General features: G+C 36.6%; 1 long non-coding RNA gene across 1 annotated transcript in view; it reads left to right on the forward strand.

The window, feature by feature from the left end:
• The window catches only part of LOC110480127 (uncharacterized), a 183,054-nt gene that overhangs the window by 81,022 nt on the left and 80,348 nt on the right, over nucleotides 1-21,684 (forward strand). The window contains exon 6 of the long non-coding RNA XR_014952449.1: nucleotides 3,691-6,337. This is a non-coding gene — a long non-coding RNA (uncharacterized LOC110480127). The remainder of the gene's footprint in view (nucleotides 1-3,690; nucleotides 6,338-21,684) is intronic.

Genomic DNA, 21,684 nt, shown 5'->3' on the forward strand with positions numbered 1-21,684 from the left:
GATGTACAGTACATATGTCAGAGAGGTAAAGAAAAACCTGTCAGATTTTGGCTTGGAGCCATTAGCCATGATTTGCAGCATCCTTTCAGAAAGGAAGGCAAGGCAACTGTGTGATGAGCATGGAGCAGACAGAGATTTCAGATATTCACATACAAATTCATTCTTTCTCTTCAGTTGAGGAACTACCAACATATCACATCCACAATGCCCCAAAGCATCCTCCCAGCCAGTTGGCTCTTAGCAAGAATAGAACCAATTTCTTAATCCTTACTACCACCTCCTGCCAACACACTATGGAAATAGAAGATGTATCTGCTTCAAAAAGCATTTGTCTGCTTTTCTGGCCAGGCATATGCTTCAGAGGTGACAGCTGGTGCAGGAAAGAAGCATTTATTTATACATACATATATTTAGAAATATGTCTATTTATATAAATATATACACACAAAGATATATATATATATATATATATATATATATATGCCTACAGAAAATGCTTTATGTGCTCCTGTGTGTATATGAAAAAAGAAGAAACCAAGGAAACTGATGAGATGCCAGTTTTCCAGTTCAATTTTAAAACTTAGTACTTTAGAAGAGTAGGGACAATGCCTGTATCCCTAATAAGCAGCAGAGTAGACCTTATCTTGGGATGATTTCTAGGCCCGGCAAAGTACATTTTTTGAAAATTCTTAATTTGACATCAAATAAATTCTTAAATATGCAGAAGATCAACTGTCTTTCTTCTCCTCTTCATAAAAGATAATCCTGCACTCACCATTTACTGAGAGTGACTCAGTAAATTCTCAGTAATGACATCTCTAGTGAAGTATCAAGAGAAAGCTAAGGAAGGCAGTTGAATTTAAAGTTGTTAAAGGCCTCAAAGAAAAAAGTAACTCATAATCTTCCTGAAAGAGAATGCACCATGTTGCCATACTAGTAGCAGTTAACAGACACTACATGCCATAGCCTGAGTTCTATGCAAATGAAAACTGCAGTAAAAAGCATTTTAAAAATATGGGTTCCTTTTTTTTTTTTTTTCAAAGAAAAAAACCCTTTTCTTGCTATATTTTCTCAAATTCATACTAAACAACACGCTTGCCTTGGCGCTGAATAGATGCAAAAATTGTCAATCTAAAAATCTGGTTCATCTGTAAGAGAACAAGCCTACATTGGATGCCAAGTGTGGGTTTGAAATGCATTTATTCATTCCCAATTTAGCACCTACTCATAGCATAAAACGCAGTGAGATATAAAGGATACAGAAAAACACTGCCCCCCTCCCCAATTTTAATAGCACATACTTATCACCATTCTTATGTTAATGAAGTGTTTATACAGCTGCCACAGTGGGCACAGGAAGATTAAAATCTGACTTCACTCTGTTTAAAGAACCTAAGGGAGATCAACACATCTGGTCTGGGGGGAAGATAAATCTGTCAAAACCATTATTTCACATCTTTTGCAGCAGCTTAGAACAAGGTTGTGAAGGACAGAAGGAAATCTATTAACTTTAGGGCAGCCATGTGTCTGTACTTTTATCCTACGTGACAATCCATAACTTCAGTTAATAATCAGTAACTTTGACACCCCCATGTCATCTTCAGTAGCCTGATAACTTCTGCTCTTAACTGCTCTCTTTGCTGGCTTGGTCATAGCTCAGGTACTGGAAAGCAAACGAGGTTCTGGTGAGTTTTTCCCAGGCCAAAAGCCAGTGGTGATGCTACAAAAATGTGGCTGTATCTGTGCATTGATTGTTTCCTAGCTAAAATATTGGCTACCATAAGGACATCTTTTAACAGAAGTGCATGGCTGTGATAGAGAGAGATTTTAATGGTGATCCTGAGGAACTGTAGCTTTAGTCCCACTGTCATTTGTGAAGCCAGTGTTCTTGTTTTAGCCCACAGCTCCTCCACAGAGCAGTGACAATTTCTCTTAGGCTTTAGTCTCAATTAATGGAAGAAATACTATGAAAGGCAGAAAGGCATTGTCTGTTCTTTTTACTTTTTGAGAATAATGATATATGCAGAGAGAGGGGAATTGGTTGGGTATGAGCTGATAGGGCAGATGGAGAAGGAAAGGTGTGTTTTGAAGCAGTTAGAACTATTTTAATCTACTTTGTTACAGTGACATTGCTTCTAATCCTTTTCTTATATATTATTGATAAACTTTTCACAATGTACATCATAGTAGGATTCATCAGACTTGACATTTTATCCTCCCAGTGCATTTGGGAAGCTCAGAAGTCTTCTATTTCCCATTTTACATTTACATTTATTTCTCATTTTCATGACATTGAGAGAAGAGAGTGTAAGGCAAATTGTTTGAACTTCAGTTTCTGCAGTTAGGCAAGAAATGCTTCTCTTGTTAAAAATCAGGCCAAAGATTTTGGTCTCTAAATATAGACTTAATGATCTAATATTAGATATGGGAAAGATTGACCTCTGTGATTGACCAGTACTGTGCAAAGGCCCTATAGGGAATCTCAGAAGTAGATTTTTGATCTCCTAAAGCTTCATTGCTAAAAAGTTGCTTTTCCAAGAATCTTTATGCAAATAAATCTTTAAACATATCTTAACAATGAGACGTAGGTTGTCTAAAGGTGTTGGAAAAATGAAATTTCTTTTTAGAAACGGAACCAAAGATAAAGACAAAATAAGCTTTGGTCAGTTCAAATAAAAAATAATAACTGCTTGTCTGCGGCTTTTCTTTTGAAATAACAAATTTTAAAAGAAATAAAAAAGGTCTGATGAGGCATGAAATGTTTAAACTGCGCAGAAAAATAATTGATTTCTTTTTTGTGCTTGTGTATCTCTTTTATTTCTTAAAACAATTGAGTCTTGCTTTTCCAGATGAACTGATTTAAGATTTTTAAAAAATTATAAGATTTTAAATTTAAATTTTTTTCCTCGTGCCGTATTGTAAAGTAAATACTGCCTCTGCTTAAGTCTCAGAATTTTTGCATAATGTTATGTTCCTAGATTAAGAATAAATAATCAATATTTCATCATCTGTTCATCCTAAAACTCTTCTTCAGTAAGACCCTTCATTACTTCTGGGGGACATGTGAAAGGTCTGTGGGATCCCGTCAGAAACTCTTCCCATGGCCTTGCTGTTGACTCCTGTGCCTTTGAGAAGAAACATTTTGTCAAGCTTGATCAGGCCCACTGTTAGCAGCATCACTTTGGATTTACTCTGGAGCCTCTTCAAAATACACTCTGTGCATCCGAGTCTGCCTTGATTTGTGTTCCGTGATTTCCTGGGATCTTGACTGTAGATCTGTTTCAAAACAGAGTTTGAAACAATCATCTTTGCCAACAGGACTGCTTTGAAGGAAAAGGCTACACTGCTGTAAAAAAAATCATATCAAGGCCAAGAAAATATTAAAATTATATGATCTTCTGTATTCAAGCATTGACTTGGTCATTAAAACAAAGAAAAAAAACTGTAAGCCCCACAGATTCCTTCAAATGCCAAATATTGATTTTACACTGTTTTACATAGACCAGATAGTAATTCTGCATAAAATGAATCTTTTTACTTGCTTTTGGAAATTACTTGCTCCAGTTACTGAGAAATTACTGAGAAATTGGTGATGTGTTGAGGATTTGGGAAAGCAGGGTGGAAAGCTTGCAGGTTTTGTGGTTGGTGCAACTTGCAGTTTGAGACAGTCCTGTCTTTTCTCTCTTTCAGTGGAATTCAACCCTTCTACCCCAGACTGCTCTGAGCAGGATTGGTTCTTGGATGAGGGGGAATGCAGCCCAAGTGGGGCAAAAATCAGAAAAATCCAGGCCAGGAAACCCAAAGGAGACAAACCACCACATTGCTGAGAAGAGTGTCAGCTACAGCATCACCACTACTACCATGTAATCCTACCTTTGCAGACCTTTTTTATCAAAATGGATGGATTAGTGGGGAAAAACCTGAACAGATGCATGTTTAAAAAGATACATATTTGAAAGTCAGCTTCTGGCTGCTTCAGTTTTTGGTGAATGTTGTTAGTTTGTTCTGCAGAGACTGATCCCAGATGTTCCCTAACAGGCTGTGTGTAAAAGGGTATTTATTTAATTTTAATATGGAAGATGTCTTGGAAGGCTTTTTTTAATAATCTGTCTTTTCTATTTTCTAGAATTAAATGTGAATGAGGTGATGAACTGATCCTCAATTTTTTTCCCCATAAAAACACATGGAAACATGCAGTGGTTAGTCAGGCATCTGTCTATCTCCAGATAATATGTAGTCCACCGCTTACTTTAGCATAACACACTGTACATCTTAAATATCTGTTTGTCTCTGTTATAAACTTAGGCCACTACAGAAACTATAATCTAGTTTATTTAATAAGCTGATTAATGTTTATTTAATTGGGTAACTGAGAAGGTAATAGCACACAAAGCTGAAGAGCCTTAGTAGTGGAGTCTGACAGGAAAAGCAGATATGAAAACACTAGAATGCACAATCAGGTCTCATTTTAAAATTAATGCTATAAATTTATTCAATTATCTTGAATTAATTCCTAAGTGTACACATGCACACATTGTGAAACATCATTAAGATCCATCATATTTATATTGATTTGAGTTAATTCTCTGCAATAACAGAGATCCATATTCTAGTTTGTAAACTAAATTGGTTTTTCAAGAGCTCTGAACACCAATAATTCAATACAGAAAAGAAGGGAAGACCAGGAAACAGTATCCAAAATCAAACCTGTGACTATTGCGGGATACAACTAGCTTAGGCATTCTGAATTTCATCCCAGCATCATCAAGTTTACCACAGACTGCATAAACCTGGCCAAAAGCAGGTTAAATTTGACTTTTTTTTTTTTTTTTTTTTTTTTAGTTTTTCTTTCTCTTTTGTTGTAGTATATCTGAGTATCTTAGTGTCTCAACTGGTAAGATTTCAAGAAACCTTAATTTTTGTGCAAATCCTCTGTGAATTGTTTAGACTGCACAGTAAATATCCTCAAAATGACTTCACACATCTCTCTCATAAAATCTTCTAATACTACAGGAATATAATGGTCCTTGTGACTTGGAAAGTGTCGTGTGTTTGTGTTAAAAGGCCTTTTTTCCTTTTGAAAAATGCTAGTAGAAAGTGCCACTTCCAATCCTAAGAGTGACCTGATGATACTTGTCAAACTCTGATGCCTTGGACGTATATGGCATAATAACTTTTCCTTGAAAGGGCAGAAAAACTCAGAATTTTTGGCTGCATCTGTTCAAGGCCTTTATTCCTTTTGTTCAGGACATCACTTTGTCATTGCAAGTTCTGTTTAACAAACCCAATGCCCACTCTTCCTGTGATTGGAAAAGTCCATATAACATCTTTTTCCTCCAAAATTCCAAAGGCACCTTTCCGATAAATTTCAATACCAGTAAATTCAGTGAAACAGAACTGCACACGCTCCGTGTCATGGCTCTTTGTGAGTAAATATCCTCATTGCTTGGCTTTTTGGTCTGGTGGGGTTTTTGAGAATGCTGTGGGTTGAATCTGTATCAACTAGGGCAGAGCTGCACCTCAGTGTTGTGGTTACCTTTGAGAGAGCCATGGAGCTGCTACCACTGACTTTTACAGGTCTTTAAGAGATATGTATTATTCAGAGTATATTGTTGTAATAACATGGGCTCACCACTTTACAACTGCTCTGTTCAAGGCAGAGCACTGCACTAAGTTTTATTGTTTCAAGGTGAATATGTTCATATTTAGAATATACTTGCTGCTTACAAGTTGAATCTATAAAGTCATGGAGAAATCTGGTACAGTGGATTTTTTTTTCCTTAAAGGAAACCCCAAAGGTTTATGTCCTTACTGAATAATATTGGAAATTCAACATTGTCACTGTAAAACACAGATCTCTAAATGTTTCTATCCTCAATATTTTTTTTTCAAATGGCAAAAAAAGATCCAAATTTACAAGGGTGAATTCTTATCTATGTGAATATGAAGGGAAGAAAGCTCTTAGCATATACTTAAGCAAAGAAAACTCCCTAGTCTATTCAGAAAGAATTTATTGAAATCTTTCAGAATGTATTGAAAAGGATAATGTCTTATTAGGAAAACTTGCAATTAGATTCAGGAAGGCTGTTAAATTGGCTTGTTAAATTCAATCTGCAATCTGAATAGCACTGAAGGTTTGGAGGAAAAAATTGTGTCAGCTAGCTATGTCCACTGTTGCTGTGACAACAGGATTGGAGAACAGCCTGTTTAAAACAAAACAACCTCTCCCAAAAATAACCACCAAACCCAACAGAAGAACATTCTGCTGGCCCCACTAAACCCAAATAACCAGACAATAACAACATGATGCCATTCCAACTTAATGAAAATGAATCATGTAAGTATTGAAATTGTTCCTGCTGCTGTTGTCTAGAGTAATAGTAAACTCAGGAAAGAAAGTCAAATTAAAGTCAGTGCTGTTGAGCATTTGGTAATTTAGATAAACTGTAATGTGCAAACCTCAGTGTGTATTGGTACTGAATTTTTTGAAGGAGTGTATTTGACCTCCCATTCCATGATGCATGGGTGTCCTGCAAAGGAACAAGAGATGTTTGCAGACAAGCTTTGTGTTTTTAGCCACGGTTTGTGCTGAGCTCTGTTACAGGCTGAGCACTTCTGAAAATCTCTTCTGTTTGTGATTCTAAATGGAAATGGACTCCCATATCTCACCCATAGCTGCTACTTGAGTTGCTGTTATTTGTGCTTTTCAAATAAGATTTTTTTTCTTTGTGGACCAAACTAGATAATTTTCCTGTTGTTCTGGTGCAGTCACCTCCCTATTTTTATCTCTGTATGTGTATCTGGATATTTCCAGTGCACAGTAACTGTTATTTCCTGCAGGGAAATAATTGCAGGGTCACAAGCCACAGGATGGTAACAGTGGCATACAAGGGTCATTGTTCTCTTAAAATTAATTTCATTTGGTTAGGAAAATTACAGTAGGTATCCTCAAGTTGTGAAGATAAGGTAAGAGATGGATGATTATTCTGATTTGAACTGAATAAATTTGCTGATTGAGGAAGTTCTGGTTGTTGGAGGCAGAGACAAAAAGTAGATACAGAAAAGGCTAAATTTTATTCCTGCCACCTAAAATATGTCTGCTGAGCTATAATCCAACTAAGTAGCAGCAAGTAAATCTAATTAATCTCTAATTAAGACCATGAGTCTTAGCTAAGAGAAGGTTTGTTTTCTTAAAAATAATAATAAAAAAATTCCCTTCACCACCAAAGACTGTTTCCAGACTTTTTTAGCCTTAATTGCAGTCCCAAACACCTCAAGCAATTTTCTGGGCCAATTAAATCAGGGCAGTGGCTAGATTAACATATTGCAGTGCATTTGGTGTGCTTGCTTGCACATTTGGTGTGCTTGCTTGCTGGAGTTAAATGGTTTGAAAAGTGAGGAACAGCCTGGCCCCCAGACCTAGATCTTGCAGCTGTGCAATTACCATGGCCACTTCAGATCTCTATGGGTAATATTTTTTCTACTGATGTCTAAGGAGACTTAGAAGTAGGAAAAACAGCAAAATCAAAAAAAAAAAAAAAAAAAAAAAAAGCAAACAAAAAACCAACCAACCAACAAACCAACCAACCAAAAAACCAGCAAGAACAAAAGCTGATGAGGAAAAATTGTGCTTTTTTTATTACCAGGAATTTTATGTGGTGAGAAAAGATTCCATTGAAGAAGACTCCTTCCTTCTGTGCTCTGCTGTATATTCAGCATTGTTTATGTTGCCTTTATAAATGAATGAAGTTCTGCAGTGACAGTTTTTAATATACATCTACCCTAATGCTACTTTGGAGGACCATTCACTGTATGGGAGCAGGCATCAATATTTAACACGAGGTGGCATTTTCCCTGTGTTTTTGGAAGAATTTATACAGCCTAAAAGACAGTGAAATTTGATAATGCTTTTCCCAGTGCAACCATGGAGGACCTGTACAGACCTGCATCCTCTTTCTGTGACCTACATCTGCCAAGGATGAGCTTTATGTGATGCATTTGTCTATTTTCTAAAGGGTTCATTTACAAGAGACACTGGAATAAGCTAAATATGCTGTTTATGTGAGCTGCTCCATTTCATACAGTCTTGAAAAATATTGTTTCACTGCCTGGTTCTCTGTTGACCTTAGATTACTCATTTGCTACTGCATTCATATTTCATGCAATGGAAATTGAACCAAACAAATTTCAATCTGCAAGTATAAAGGAAGAGGACACAGTAGCATCAAACATGACTGATGAAAAACCAATGTAATGAAAATTATATTTTTGAAATTGTGGAGTATCTTTTACAGCAGTAGGGTGAAATGGGGGTCATAGGAGCACACAGGTTAACATGGGGGAGGGAACTTGCCAATTCTAGAGCACAAGTATGTCACATAAATGTAATGAAGGGCACAAGCCCCTTTCTGCTAATCTAAGTTGTACCTTAGAGGGTCTACACACCTGTAAAACCTTCTAGGTGACTACATTTGTGCAGAAGTGTAATTGTAGGGATCCTAGATTTTGACAGCTTAACATCTCTACCTTATCCATATGGCCTGGTAAGGATTCACAGGCTGGATGTTTCCATGCATCCTTCTTCACAGAGAAAATATGGCCTTGCATGTGTGCTCACACCTTGAGATTTTTTAATGAAAGCTGAAAAATTTTAAGTAATTTTTTAAAGACAGAAAACTTGGTGATAATACAAATGATATTAGAATTTTTAAGTAATATGGATTTGTTTCCTTGTTCTAAAGCAATTTGTACTAACTAGAAGAAACTGAGGTAATTTAAAAGTACAAAGAACCTGACTGATGACATTTGCCAAGAAGGGTAACTAGCACACCAATGTCAGAATATTTTAAATAAGGAATGTCTGTTGAAGCATGAGCCAGCAGAGGTTTATCTGTCTTTCTAGTATTATTAATGCAAATTCCTTTTGAGCTGCAATATTATAAAGTTTGTGTCACTAAATCAAACAATTATATATGAAAGGTGTGAAATATAGACCATGGCAGAGTAGTGTGACCCTTTTGGATAGTGGCAGATTTTAAATGCTTGATTTCCTATCTTTGTTCACCTAAATAAGTCTGGATTTCCTTGTCAGTTAATAAGCATTTAAGCAAATTGTGTATTCTTATCAAAGTTTGTGGCAGTGAAGTGTAGCAGCATTAAAATGGCATTTAGAGGAAGAGCAGAGGATCCTTTCATGGCTGTCCTGATGAAAAGGACTGTCAAATCCATCTGGTATTATCTCAATTCTTTTTCTGCAGTTGTTGCCAATATTGAAAAGAACGATCTGGCTGTAACAGAGCCTGCAGTGGTTCTTGCTATGGCTTCTGCTGGTTGAGTTCCTTGACCAGGAGAGTCACTGATGTCCTGGAAGAGGAGATGCTTTGCAATGATTCATCTGTGACTTAAGGCACAGGACAAACAACACTGCTGAGCAGATGTGGGTGGCTGCCTTAGGGAAGGCAAAACGTGTTGGAGTCCATTAAAGGGCTGGGAAGGCTGATTGTAGTTGTAGTCACATGTGAGCACAGTTTTTTCCAACTTTAAAAGAAATTAATATTTGTTTGAGATTTTCATACTTTGAATGTGTGCCTTAGCCTTTTTTACATGAACTGCTAATAATGACAATGTAGTATGCAAGCTGTTCAGGTATTGGACTATGTTAGAATTGCACAATCAGTTGATTTGATTGCATTAAGAAATATCTTCATCAGATTCTAGCTCAGTAAAAACTTTACTGATCTTATAACAGTTTAGCAGAAGGGAACTTTCCATTCTGGGGTATCCTGTAATATGCTATTCCTGACTGGTTTGAATTTAAGTGAACTTAAAGATTAAGATGAGCTGACACAAAGTTCTACTTGATTAAAGGGGTCAAAAAAAAAATCAGATCTCTTGTACTGCAAGTTCTTATTTCTAATTTTTTCTGATGTAAATAGTGGCATAAGTATTCCTAACATCAGACTATTATGTGTGGAATGAAGCCTGAGGCTGATAGAAATTACTATGAGTTTGTATTGGAAGCATTTCCAACCCAGAAAGAGCCTAGTGTAGCAAATCTAGAGTCAGACAGTAGTTTAGAGCTGCATACCAGATGAGATATGTAAAGAAGATAAATTATTTATTCTAAATGTGCATGAAGAAACACAGTCTGGAAAGTAAAAGAATAAAGTTTTTGCTCAAACATTTGGCACCACCAACAAAAACCAAATTAGATTCATGTCCATGCTCTGCTCTGGCCTTGCAACGTCCTTAGCAAATTCCATAAAATATCCATCTGTGTGAAAGGCAAAGTGCTGCAATGGAAAATTGAGCATGATGGCAAAGCACAAGAGAACAATGCACATGAGGTACTTGCTCAGAATCTGCTCTGCTGCACGACGCTGCCTCTGCAAAAGGAGTTTGCCTTTCATGGTTTCCCATCCTTTGCTGAGTGTTAGGTGCTTGAACAATGCATCATTGTGAGCCAATGCAATCAGTCTACAGAATATGTAGCCATAATTCCTCAGCTCAGCACAGCCTTGGGTTTTTTCCCAGTTAATAGGATACCTCACATTTCCAGTAGAATAGGACAATTACTTGGAAAACTGGTAAGAATAATAATAATAAAAAAAAAATAGGGCTGTTTCCTATGCTATTTTAATTAAAGTCATGAGTTTTAAATATGGATAATTTAATTTGGGATGATGCTTTGACTTAACAACCAGGATATTATTTAAAAACTTGTAACTGTTTTGATTAATGATTAAGTGTTTAAAGTTTGAATTTTCAGATAAATCACATTGGCTCTGTGTGCATGAAGATTTAAAACTAAAAAGTACCATTATTTATTGGACATTTTCACAGAAATGTCTCTCCTTCACTTAGTTTGATTCTTTTTTTTCTGTTTTGACCTCCTGGGAATTTTGTATCATTACTCAAAACTTGACTACTGGTATTTCATATCCAGGCTTCTGGTTCTTGGACATTGTAATGCCTTTTGCCACGTTTTATTCATCTGCTTGCCATCCAACTGCATCTTAAATAATTAGTCCAGTAATTTTAAGCAGCAATTCTGAGAAATGGTTTAGTTCTCTTTCAGTAGTCCTAGTCCAACTCATTTTGACATCTGTTTAATATACTTTCAAGGAAGTATTGAAGTCATACTGTCTCCTTCCTAATGATCCTCATCCAAAACGACCCACTAAGAACCTTGAGTTTTGGTGAGGTGAATGATTCTAATCTCTGGTAATAATGTGGAGAGTTCCTGGTACAAAAACGAATGTTAGGATCTGAACGCTCTATACGGATATACATAAGATATTATCATGTCTGTTTAAATCTGAATAACAAAAAGGACAAAAAAGCTTTTATAGTAAGAGCTTGAGTGTTTCCTAGGGGCAGTTAGCAGGCCAGACTCAGAACTTGGCTCCTACATGGATCCTTAACTACTCATTAATCTGTTCTTCCTCTCTAAAATTCATTGCAGAAATGTTTTTCAAAGTCTGTTCTTCAGCTTCTTTTGCCATGTTAAGAGGAAAAAAAAAATTAAATCTTGAGCTATACTATATTTATACTATTAAACTATACTGTGACATTAGAATGGCAAGTATATGCTTTTCCCCAGGAAAGGCTGTAGAAAATAAGCAGTAAATCTGTTATGACAAGTGAAAAGTGCATAAATGTTATAATCTTCACTGACAAAATCATATCTTGGTTTAGGCAAGATTAAACTTCAAAGCATGGTTGTTCTTTGCACTACGCTAAATTCTGCATCTTTACTTCTAAGGTGAATTTAATTATGGAACAGAAATTCATGGAACATCAACGTCACTTAGGTCAGCTCTGTGAAGGTTCACGATTTGCAGTGGAACCTCAAAATCAATAATCCACCTCAGGGAGTAGGGTAGTGGCTGAGTGTCATGCTCATGCTTTGCTTTTAGCACCTGGTTTAGAGAGAAAAAGAGTTCCAGGCATGTTGGTGTTTGTGCTCTCAGCTGAGACTAACACACATTTTGGAAAGAAAGGTCTGCCTTAAAGTTTTCTTTTAAATATAGGTATCTTGCAGTTTTACACCAGCTGGAGCTTTGGCCCAAACTGTTTGATCTGTCTTTGATGAGGTGAGGGCAAGATTTCTGTGCCTGAGTGATGGCAGGAATGCTATGTAGGTTAGAACCCTTGGGCAGAGCTGCACTTGAAAGGTTCTAATGAGTGACAAGGTAAGCCCTTTAAAAATGCAGTGACAAAAAAAGAAAATCCAGCACATTTTTTGAATGGTACTTGCAAGAGGAAAAAATAGATCTAGAATATGAAATAGTATAAAATAAGTAGTTTCATCCAAATGGATGTCTCAACTGGATCAATGGGTATATTAAGAAAAGAAGCCTGATATGATAGTAAATATCAAGTAATTTGTAGGATGGTTTTAATAAATGTTAACAAGTGGAGTTCTTTTGTTAAAACAAAAAATGAACAAAAAAAAAATCCTCAAGTCCCAGAAGGTATCTACAGCAATAGTTTAAAAAATTTCAACCTAAAATGGAGCCTCATTTGTATCAGTGCTAAATCTTCAGTATCTTTTGTGGGGAACTTGAAATTCCTAGTCCCTTCAAATGCTGGAATTGTACAACTGTACATCAGGCTTCCTCTTTGTCTAATGCCCACATTAATTTTCTTCAGCTTGATAAAATGAAGACATTGTAATTAGCAATAAACCAGCTCCTTATCACAGATTCAGTGTTATGGGCAGAACCTGCCCAGTTTGAAGGGGTGTGAAGACTTTGTTGGCTTACAGAGACTGAGAGCACTGCAGAGATGACACATTTGATTTCTGTAGGGAAGGGGAAAACTGACTGCTCTAACTGATGACATTCCCTGTTGACCAGAGGTAGTGTAGGGAAAATGGCAAGGCTGATGTGCAGTAGAAAATGTTAAGGCAATGAAGTTGAGGTAAAGGAAATACCGTCGTGAAGAGCACTTCTGTCTTTTAGCTTTTACCTTGTTAGACTTTGAGATGTTCCAAATAAGCAAGAAAGCACATCTGAGTGATGGATGCTGCAAGAAAAAAGTTAAACCAATTTATGGAGAAGGGTTCCTCATATAAACTCCTAACAATGGGTTAGTTCACTTTCTGCTGAAGCAAGTCTGAGCTTTATAGTTACAGTTAAGTCAAAAGGCCCTGTTGTGCTCAGCACTTTTGCAAATTGCATTGCTCAGTGATGTCCCTGAGCAAGAACTAATTTGTTCTTAAAGCACCTGTTTTTTAAGGTTGTTAACATGTTTTAATATAATTTTCCAGATAGACAGAAAAATCTATTAATCAGGCATTAAAAATCAGGCATTTCAATTTCAGTGCTATATTAGCATTTGATCAAACCTTAAAGCTGTGTAGTTTATGACACTGTGGTGAAAGGGAGATGTGTTGCTTCTTACAGTTGATGTCTGCCTGGAGCTCAGCAGTGGTGATCCATCTAATTATTTGATTTCAACAGATTTGGGAGTGAAATGATGCTCATTTTTCAGAATGGTTCAAATAAAGAAAAGTGTGAAATTTCACATCACGCACCACAGAAAATATGTCATAAGAAAGCAGCAGAAATTGCTGTTTGGAATAATTATTCTGTCACATGGGTGCTCATGTAAACACTGAACATTTCCTCCACACTGTGACACAGATCAGAGGGGAGATTGAATATGGCTGGGTCACAGGAAAAAAAATAAAAAATATACTCAAAACCCTTGGGAAAATTGAAACTACTTTGAATTAAACTTTATTTCTGCTGTATGTGTTGCTTGCACATCTGCTGCAGAAGGAGAGGCAAAGTTAAAGGTGACAGGTTGATCCCTGAAGTAGCATCTGCTTCTGCCTCTGCTATCAGTGCTGAGCAGAAAGCTGATTGTCTTTCTGTCCTTCCCTTCATTTGCCTTACTTTTAAATTATGAAGACAAACAGTGGACAGTAAACAAAGAAACAGATGAGCAAATCTTTTATTGTTGCTACACAACCTGTTGCTGGGTTTTGATTGAATAATTCACTTTATGCAGTTGTCTCCATGAATTGGCTTGTTGAAGTGGTTTGTTTTTTATAAGTCCTTGAGGATTTTTCAGCCTGGTCTGAGTTCTCTTCTCAGCTGATCCCATTCTCTGTATTTTCCTCTCATTTCACTATTTTTATTTGCACTGCTGCATATATTAAAAGACAAAGAGATTTGATTTTACTAATCTCCTTGTGCCTATGTGTGTAGTGTACCAAATGTGGAATAAAGAGTGATTAAAGTATCTTTTTAAAGTATAACAGAGTGAAGGACATACAGCTTGACTTTGCTGTTAAACCTCCACAAATATATGAGGAATGAGCTGATTATTAGGATGTCAAATAACTGAATTGTTATTCCTTGGAAAATACCTGAAGTATTTTTAGAGTGTACTTTTTTTCTGATTGGGATTTATTATTTTGCTTCCTTTTTTATGTTGTTGGTATGTATCTTTTGTGTTTAGTGGTTCAGTGAGGAATTCCCAAGGTCTCCCCAAGTTGCTGCTGATGGAAGATGAATATGAAAATACATTTAATTTCAGCAGTATCTTCTAGTTTGCATGAAATCTAGCTTTTGTGTTCATCTTTTACTGATAGGAGAAAGAGGGACAGACTTCACTTTTGCCACTTTCCAAAGCAATTCTTAGATTAATTGTTGTAACTCTTTGGGGTGGAACAAGGCAGCAGTTTGTGTATTGCTCATTCTTCTTGCCTTGGATCATATGCAGGACTTTAGAGAGGCATTACACAGCTGTTTCTGTGTCAGGAATTGTGAGAACTCCTCAGTACTGCAAATGCCAGGAGAGTCCAGAAGGTATTTAGGAGCACAAAAGAATTGTTCTGTTCTGGACAGTTTGTGGTGTGTGGGGTGAACTGAGGAAAGCCATTGCCTTTGGGTTGTTTTTTTTTGTTTGTTTGTTTGATTTATTTAAATTACCAAAAGGGACATGTGGTGTTGCCTCTGTGGGCCAAATGGCAACTTACAGCAAGTATTATAACCTGATAATTGCATATTATATATTACAATTATAATAATTCTATATTCTATTATATACTTGATGTAAATAGCACATGTCAAAAGTAGCTGGTGCTGGGCACTTGTCCTCCAGCAGTAAAGATGGTGGTCATAAGGACTCAGAATTACTCTGGGGTTGTTAGAACTGGAAACATGCAGTGCTCATAAATTATTGCATTAAAAGCACACAAACAGATCCATAAAAAGGATCGTTTCTTGTTATATCTTGGCCTCATACCAAATGAAAACCCTGCTCTGACTTGCAAACCTTTGGAAAAGTTTCACTCCTGAGAAAGGACTCACCACAACACAGTGAACATCAAAGCAATTAGAATTCAGCAAAAGAGTTTTAAAATAGATTTAATTGTCCTATTTTGGATAAATTTGCAATAAGAAGAAAACTTCCTTAGAAGAAAATAGTGAGACTGAGTGCCCTGTAAGGCAAAGTTTTAAGAGGCTGCTGGTGATGGCTCGTGATGCCAATAGCAGTATTGTCCCTTGTATTTTGTATAATCATAGTACCTGAGGACTGAGGGACTGAGGATCAGGAAAAAGTGTGCTATTTAAATATATATGTGTTTTCTTGCATTCTTCCTATGCATCTAGAGTCCTTCTACCTCCCTTTTTTTTTTCCCTTTAGAGGTCACTACGTAGACATTATGTGGGGTTTTTTTCCTCTATAGATATGCAATGAATTCTGGTAACATAATTTTTTGCACAGTTAAAGATAATAGTTGTTCATTACTATTAAAGCTAATGGGTTTTCATTACGACTTCCAGTGACGTCAGCATTTTAGTGTCATATATTTTATTTACTTTTTCAGCACACAAATACACCCAGCTTTTCAGTGTACCATCTGTTGCAATGGTGTGAGCTGGAGGATTGATGGTGTGATCACACACTTGGAATCTGCTGCTGCGGGAGAAGGGGCAGCAAGCTCTGCAGCCACAGGCTCCAGTGTAACACAAATATCAGGAGTGGCAAAGAGAAATCACAGAGTCATCAGAGTATGGCCCGTGGGGATTTTTTGGTACAAAGGACAACCTGAGTTTCCCAATTAGGTTCCTGCATGTGCTTTGTGCTCCTTAACTCTTCCTGTTGACTGAGTACTGGACTCTGTGCCCTGATGTTCCAAAGCCCTGTGAAACCTGGTGTTCCAAAGCTGTGGGGAAATTAAATGAGCAATTTCCATGCTGTGTGGGTGGATATAAATAGAACAAAAATTCTCTTAGTAAAGTACTGTTCTGTAAGTGGTTCCAACGTCTGTTATACAAAGGTCAGTTTGAAGAAATCTGGTTAAACCTGTAATAGCAACTGTGGAAATCTAAGTAGATATTTCAAACACTGTCCACTTTTTCCTGTCTGTCTACAAAGTCTGCAAAGTCTAATCCAGTGATCCTACATTCTGCAAAAAAAGGAGGAATAGGGGACCTAATGTACCTTATATGGGGATAAAAAGCATCTTTTTATTTCTATTTATATTTATAAGTGTAAAGGATGCAAAACTTAATTAGGAGAAATTATCTTTCCTTATGTGCTTGAAACACATGACTTCCTTCCTATAGTTATATCTTCAAAAATCTGGTGAATATTTTACAATATATCAACTACAAAAAGAATTTGAGTTTCATATTGCTGCAAGAATTTTTGGGTTTTAGTAAACTATTTAAAGAAACTTCCCTCAAGGCCTGTTAATCACTGAAATAGCTATAAGCACAGTTTTAATGAATCAAAAACTTATTTAATAGCTTTATTTTTTCTTTAAAAATTTATTGTATACAAAAGGCTGAAAAAGCAGTTATGAAATATAAATTAATTGTAACTCTTCAAAATACAAAACCAGACCATCAGATATACATTTGCAATTTAAAATCAGGATGGTTTTGGGAAGATCAAGCTTGTTTTCTGCTTTTGAAAGAAGATAGGGAGAGCTGCATTCCTTTGATTGCATAGCTCTGATTGCAGACAGTGATATGCTAACAATGATTGCTGGAATTTTCAGAAAACTTCATAGTGATAATTTGTTTACAGTTGGACATTTGACTGCATATTCCATGTCTTTTTAACAGTGCCTTTTCTGTGGGTACAAGTCCTCAACTTCTGTGTCTTCAGCAGAAGAAACTGAGCTGGGTTCTTAGGAAGACACTGTCCAAAATCCCATGTCACACATAACAGAAAATATTTAGAAACTTGGCCTAATGCCATCCCTGTATTATCAAACATCTATTAAACTGTTGTGATGGCACCTCTTTCTTCCATCCTTCTCTTTTTATTCTTTATACAGTCACACCATTTCCTTAGTTTTTTCATTTTCTCTTGTTTCTTCAGCAGAAGTTGGTGGCACCAAGTTGGGTGACTTGGTCCTTTGCCCTGCACGTAGCACAGGCAGGTTCTGGCTGTGCTTCCAGGCTGTAACAGGAAATGCAGCAGAGCTATGGAACTACATAAAAGCATTCAAAGATGGATTGGCTTCCTTCCAAACAAACTGGGAGAGTTCAGCCTGGAAAAGGGAAGGTTTTTGGGGGACCTAATTGTGCCTTCCAGTACCTTGGTGGGATCTTGCAAGAGAGATGGAGAGAGACAATTTGTAAGGACAGGTAATGACAGGAGAAGGGCGAATGGGTTCACACTGGAAGATAATAGGCTTAGGTCAGACATTGTGAAGGAATTCTTCCCCTGTGAGTGTGGAAGGCCCTGGCACAGGGTACCCAGAGCAGCTGTGGCTGTCCCATCCCTGGAAGTGTCCAAGGCCAGGTTGGACAGGGCTTGGAGCAATCTGGGATAGTTGAATGTGTTCCTGTTCATGGCAGGGGGTGGAACAAGATGATTTTTAAGATCCTTTCCATTCCAGGCCATTCTATGATTCTATGATCCCCAGAGTGGATTGCTTTGTTAGGTGTTTAACAGGAGATTGTGTGCATTCCTGCTCTGCAATTTTTTTTTTTTTTGTGAGGTTAAGCACTGTGTTTTTCTTAGTTTTTTAGTTTTTTTTTTAATTGGCAGTTTACGTAAGGGGAATGAGACTGTAAGAAATCTGGGGCCAAAAGTTCCCCACTGCATGTAATTTAAGTGCATTCAGCACCCATTGCCTTGAATAATACTACAATAAATATAGCATAGAAATGCAACAGCAGTGATGATCCTGCTTAGATCAGGGATATTTCACACAGATATCTTTTCTTTCTCTTTATTCACATGACAGAAGCTAATTTTAAAGGTAAAAGCCTGACTGAATTCCAGGTGAATAAATAAACTGAAAAATGTTTGTATTGTTTTCTGGTAGTACTAAGCAGTATCAAACAATAAGTATCAGCTGGAATGAATCTCAGTAGAAGTTGTTTTTAAAAGTGCAATAAAATTTTAATATCCTCTAAAAGGTTGTTATCCAAGTAAAGAAGGCATTTATGTATAAAACTATGCCAATTTGTCTCGTCAAGATGGGGCTTTTCATGACACCAAATGTGAACTAATTCTTTTTTCACTTACCTTGTAAGTAGCTTTATTCCAATACTGCTGAAGTCAATGACAGAGCTGCCATTAAATTATTTTCATATAATAGCATGGAACTAATGGTAAAAAGGCCATGAGGTGGCAATTCCAGCTGGCAGCATTTACAAAGGAGACTTTATGAGGAAGTTGGATAAATTCAAAGCCAAAGTGCAGTAGAAGGTGACAAATTCTCACTCACCAGACTGGATTTACAGAAAAAATGATTGTAATAAATAAAAGAAATGACAGAAATTTGTATTAGTGCTGTTACATTTAATTGGTGGAATGTAGCAGAATTATGGAGTTATGAGCTGGTAAAGAGGTTTATAGAAACCAATTAAAGTATAAACATTAAGAATGGCTGTTGGAGTGGCTGGAAACAATTGCTAGGTATTTCCTGAGGTTGTGTTCTTCACAGAGATGTTTTAATTGCTAAGGATAATGCTCTTAAAAGCAAATAGCTTATTTTATCACCTTCTGTTATTTCTGCAGCTACCCACTTATCCCTCTAGATTTGGTTATGTTTCCTTTTCTGAAGTTATTCAGGGTTAATTAATTTCTTTGTATATTCTGTTAATGGAGAATATGGAAATCCACCTGTCACCAGAAATTTGCTTGTCTTACTATGGAAAGCTCATAAAGAAGTCGAATCATCCACAGAAGATGCTTGTAGGGTAGTTCTGGATCAATCTGCTCCCCAGAACCTGTGATATGCAGCTGAAGAGAAGATAAAGATGGTGATTGGGTTAGTACCCAGTAAATCCAGAATTTCTGTCACTGACTGAAGTGCCGTATTAAATCACAGTAGGGAGCCTGGAACTGGGTGGTCTTTAAGGTCCCTTCTAACCCAAACCATTCTATGATTCCATGAAATGAGTCTTTCCTGGGGATTCATATATCTTTATACATGAACCTCGTATACATGGACATTGTACACTATCCTCATACTTCAGCTCCCAACTTGTAAATCCAGAATAATAAGAATGTTTCACTTCACAAGCATGTAACTTGATCTCAAAAGCATATATAGAGGACAAATATTTCAAATATGGGACTCATTCATATGCCCCACATAATGTCTAGCTAGAGTAGATAAATATTTTCAAAACTTCTTGTCAGGCATGAGGTCCCAAAGAAGCAGCTCCCGTTCAACACTTAGAATTCTGATTTCCTAGACTGCAAAAAAGACAGGTGAGGGAGACTCGCAATAAATATATTTAACTGATAGAGTTCTAGAATTTAGGAAAAGTATAAAAAAATACTAAAAAACTATACATAACCTCTTCAAATTAAAAATTCTACTTTTTCCTCCTTAAAGTAATGATATCCAACAAAGAACTAGGCAAAATTGTCAAAGTTTCTGTAGGATCTATTTGTACTCATCCTTTCCTGTTATTTCTCCCTGTGATTTTATTTTTATATATATCACTTTGAGTTCCACCTCCCAATCCTCATTCTTCCGCGTGAATGTTGGAAAAGTTTCCTGATCCTGTTGCTTTGGCTCTGCTGGCATTTTCATTCTTTATTCAAGTTTCTCCCTATTCTAGGGAGAAAGACCTATTCTAGGTCTGCCTCCAGGTAAACAAGTCTTTTTTTGCAGTCTCCCTATGCATGAGAATTTTCCCATGCCCTTAATCAGATTTAACTGAGCCCTTAATTGCCTCATTCTCTTTGGTCAGATTTTCTAATACGATCACTTAGATGACATAGAGTGGTCATAATCTGGCTGCAAATTCCTTGTGGCAGGGCAGAATCTGACAGCTTTGAGCTCTCCCCTTCTTGCCAGCCTGGCTGATTGACTGGAGGGGAATGTCAGAATGTGGGTGGGGGGCATGGGACCAGCTGTGCTGGGAAAGAAGTGTGGCCCTGGGGGCTCCAGCCACTTGTGGATGAAGTGTGGCACGAGCACCTCCGTGGTCATGTTTCTTTGTGGCACTGAATGCTGTCAAATTTGACCACAGAAGTTTGGGTAATAATTTATGTGTCTCAAGTGGGTGAGATATTTAAGTGTCACACTCTGCAAATCCCAATGGCTGTGCTATTTATGGCAAGTTCTGTTTTTATCAATGGATCATTTATGACATGTGGCAAAAAAAGAAAGAGAGCCTGAGGCAAGATAGATCTTAGTTAGGTCTGAATTAGATTTTATAGGTCAGCTACTCTCAGTTAATTCAATACCCTCTCATTGCTAAAAAGGTACTTAATTAGGCTTAATTAGAAGGGATGTCTTTTATTGTCATTTAATGCAGTTGCATTTACATGAGTTCAGGGTTTGGCAGTAGGTTTTTCTCAGCAATTTTTGGGTCTCAATCTAACAAAAGCCAATGAATGATCCCATCTGCTCCCAGGCTTTCTGTCTGATTCTTGTAGTGTAAGCAGCATAAGGACCAGCTTTAGAGAATGTGTGACCACTGCACAGAAAGGGTCTCAACCTTAAGTTGCTTGCTAGCTTGATAAACAGAGAAATAAAGCAGTAAATGCCATAGTAAGTTGAAACTTGAATTTCACATTTCAAGGGAATAGGAATTTTAATGGAAATTTTGCTTTTTAAAAAATTATTCCATGTCTTCTATCTCATTCTAATGATCAATTAATGTCATAATGTGGCATAGCAGGAGACAAAATTACTCTATTACTTTCAAAAGATGCTTTATGCAATTGCCTCTTGGTATTGACTCTTTCCTCAAACGTTTTGTAAAGACTTTTCCTGTTTATTATGACAAGTTTCACTCTATATATTATTGTGCCGTAGTTCCTAAAAATGTTGTTGATATGAAAACAGAAATGGATTAAAAAAAAAAGTAAATGAGGATGTAATATTTAAAGCAAAATTATAAAATTTTAAGTTAATTAGATATATTAATATATTTGGTATATTATATTGATATATTGAAATTATATATTATATATATATAATTTGATATATTAATGCCTGATAATTTCAAAAAAAAATTTAGAGCAAAGGAAATACTGTCAAATACAAAAAAATTAAATATAATTTTTAAAAATCTCTGTCATTTTTCAGTGTTTTTTTAAAAAGAAAAAGTGTTTGGAGCTTATAAAATGTTTTCTACCAACCAGATGGAATAGGGTTTGTGCTCAGACTCCTAAGAGGCTGCTGCATTTTCCCTGAGGTACAGTGAGTTTTGCACACTCTGTTCTCTCAGGTGG

Source organism: Lonchura striata, chromosome 4A, assembly GCF_050655825.1.
Source record: "Lonchura striata isolate lonStrDom1 chromosome 4A, ASM5065582v1, whole genome shotgun sequence".
NCBI classification, from domain to species: Eukaryota; Metazoa; Chordata; class Aves; order Passeriformes; family Estrildidae; genus Lonchura; species Lonchura striata.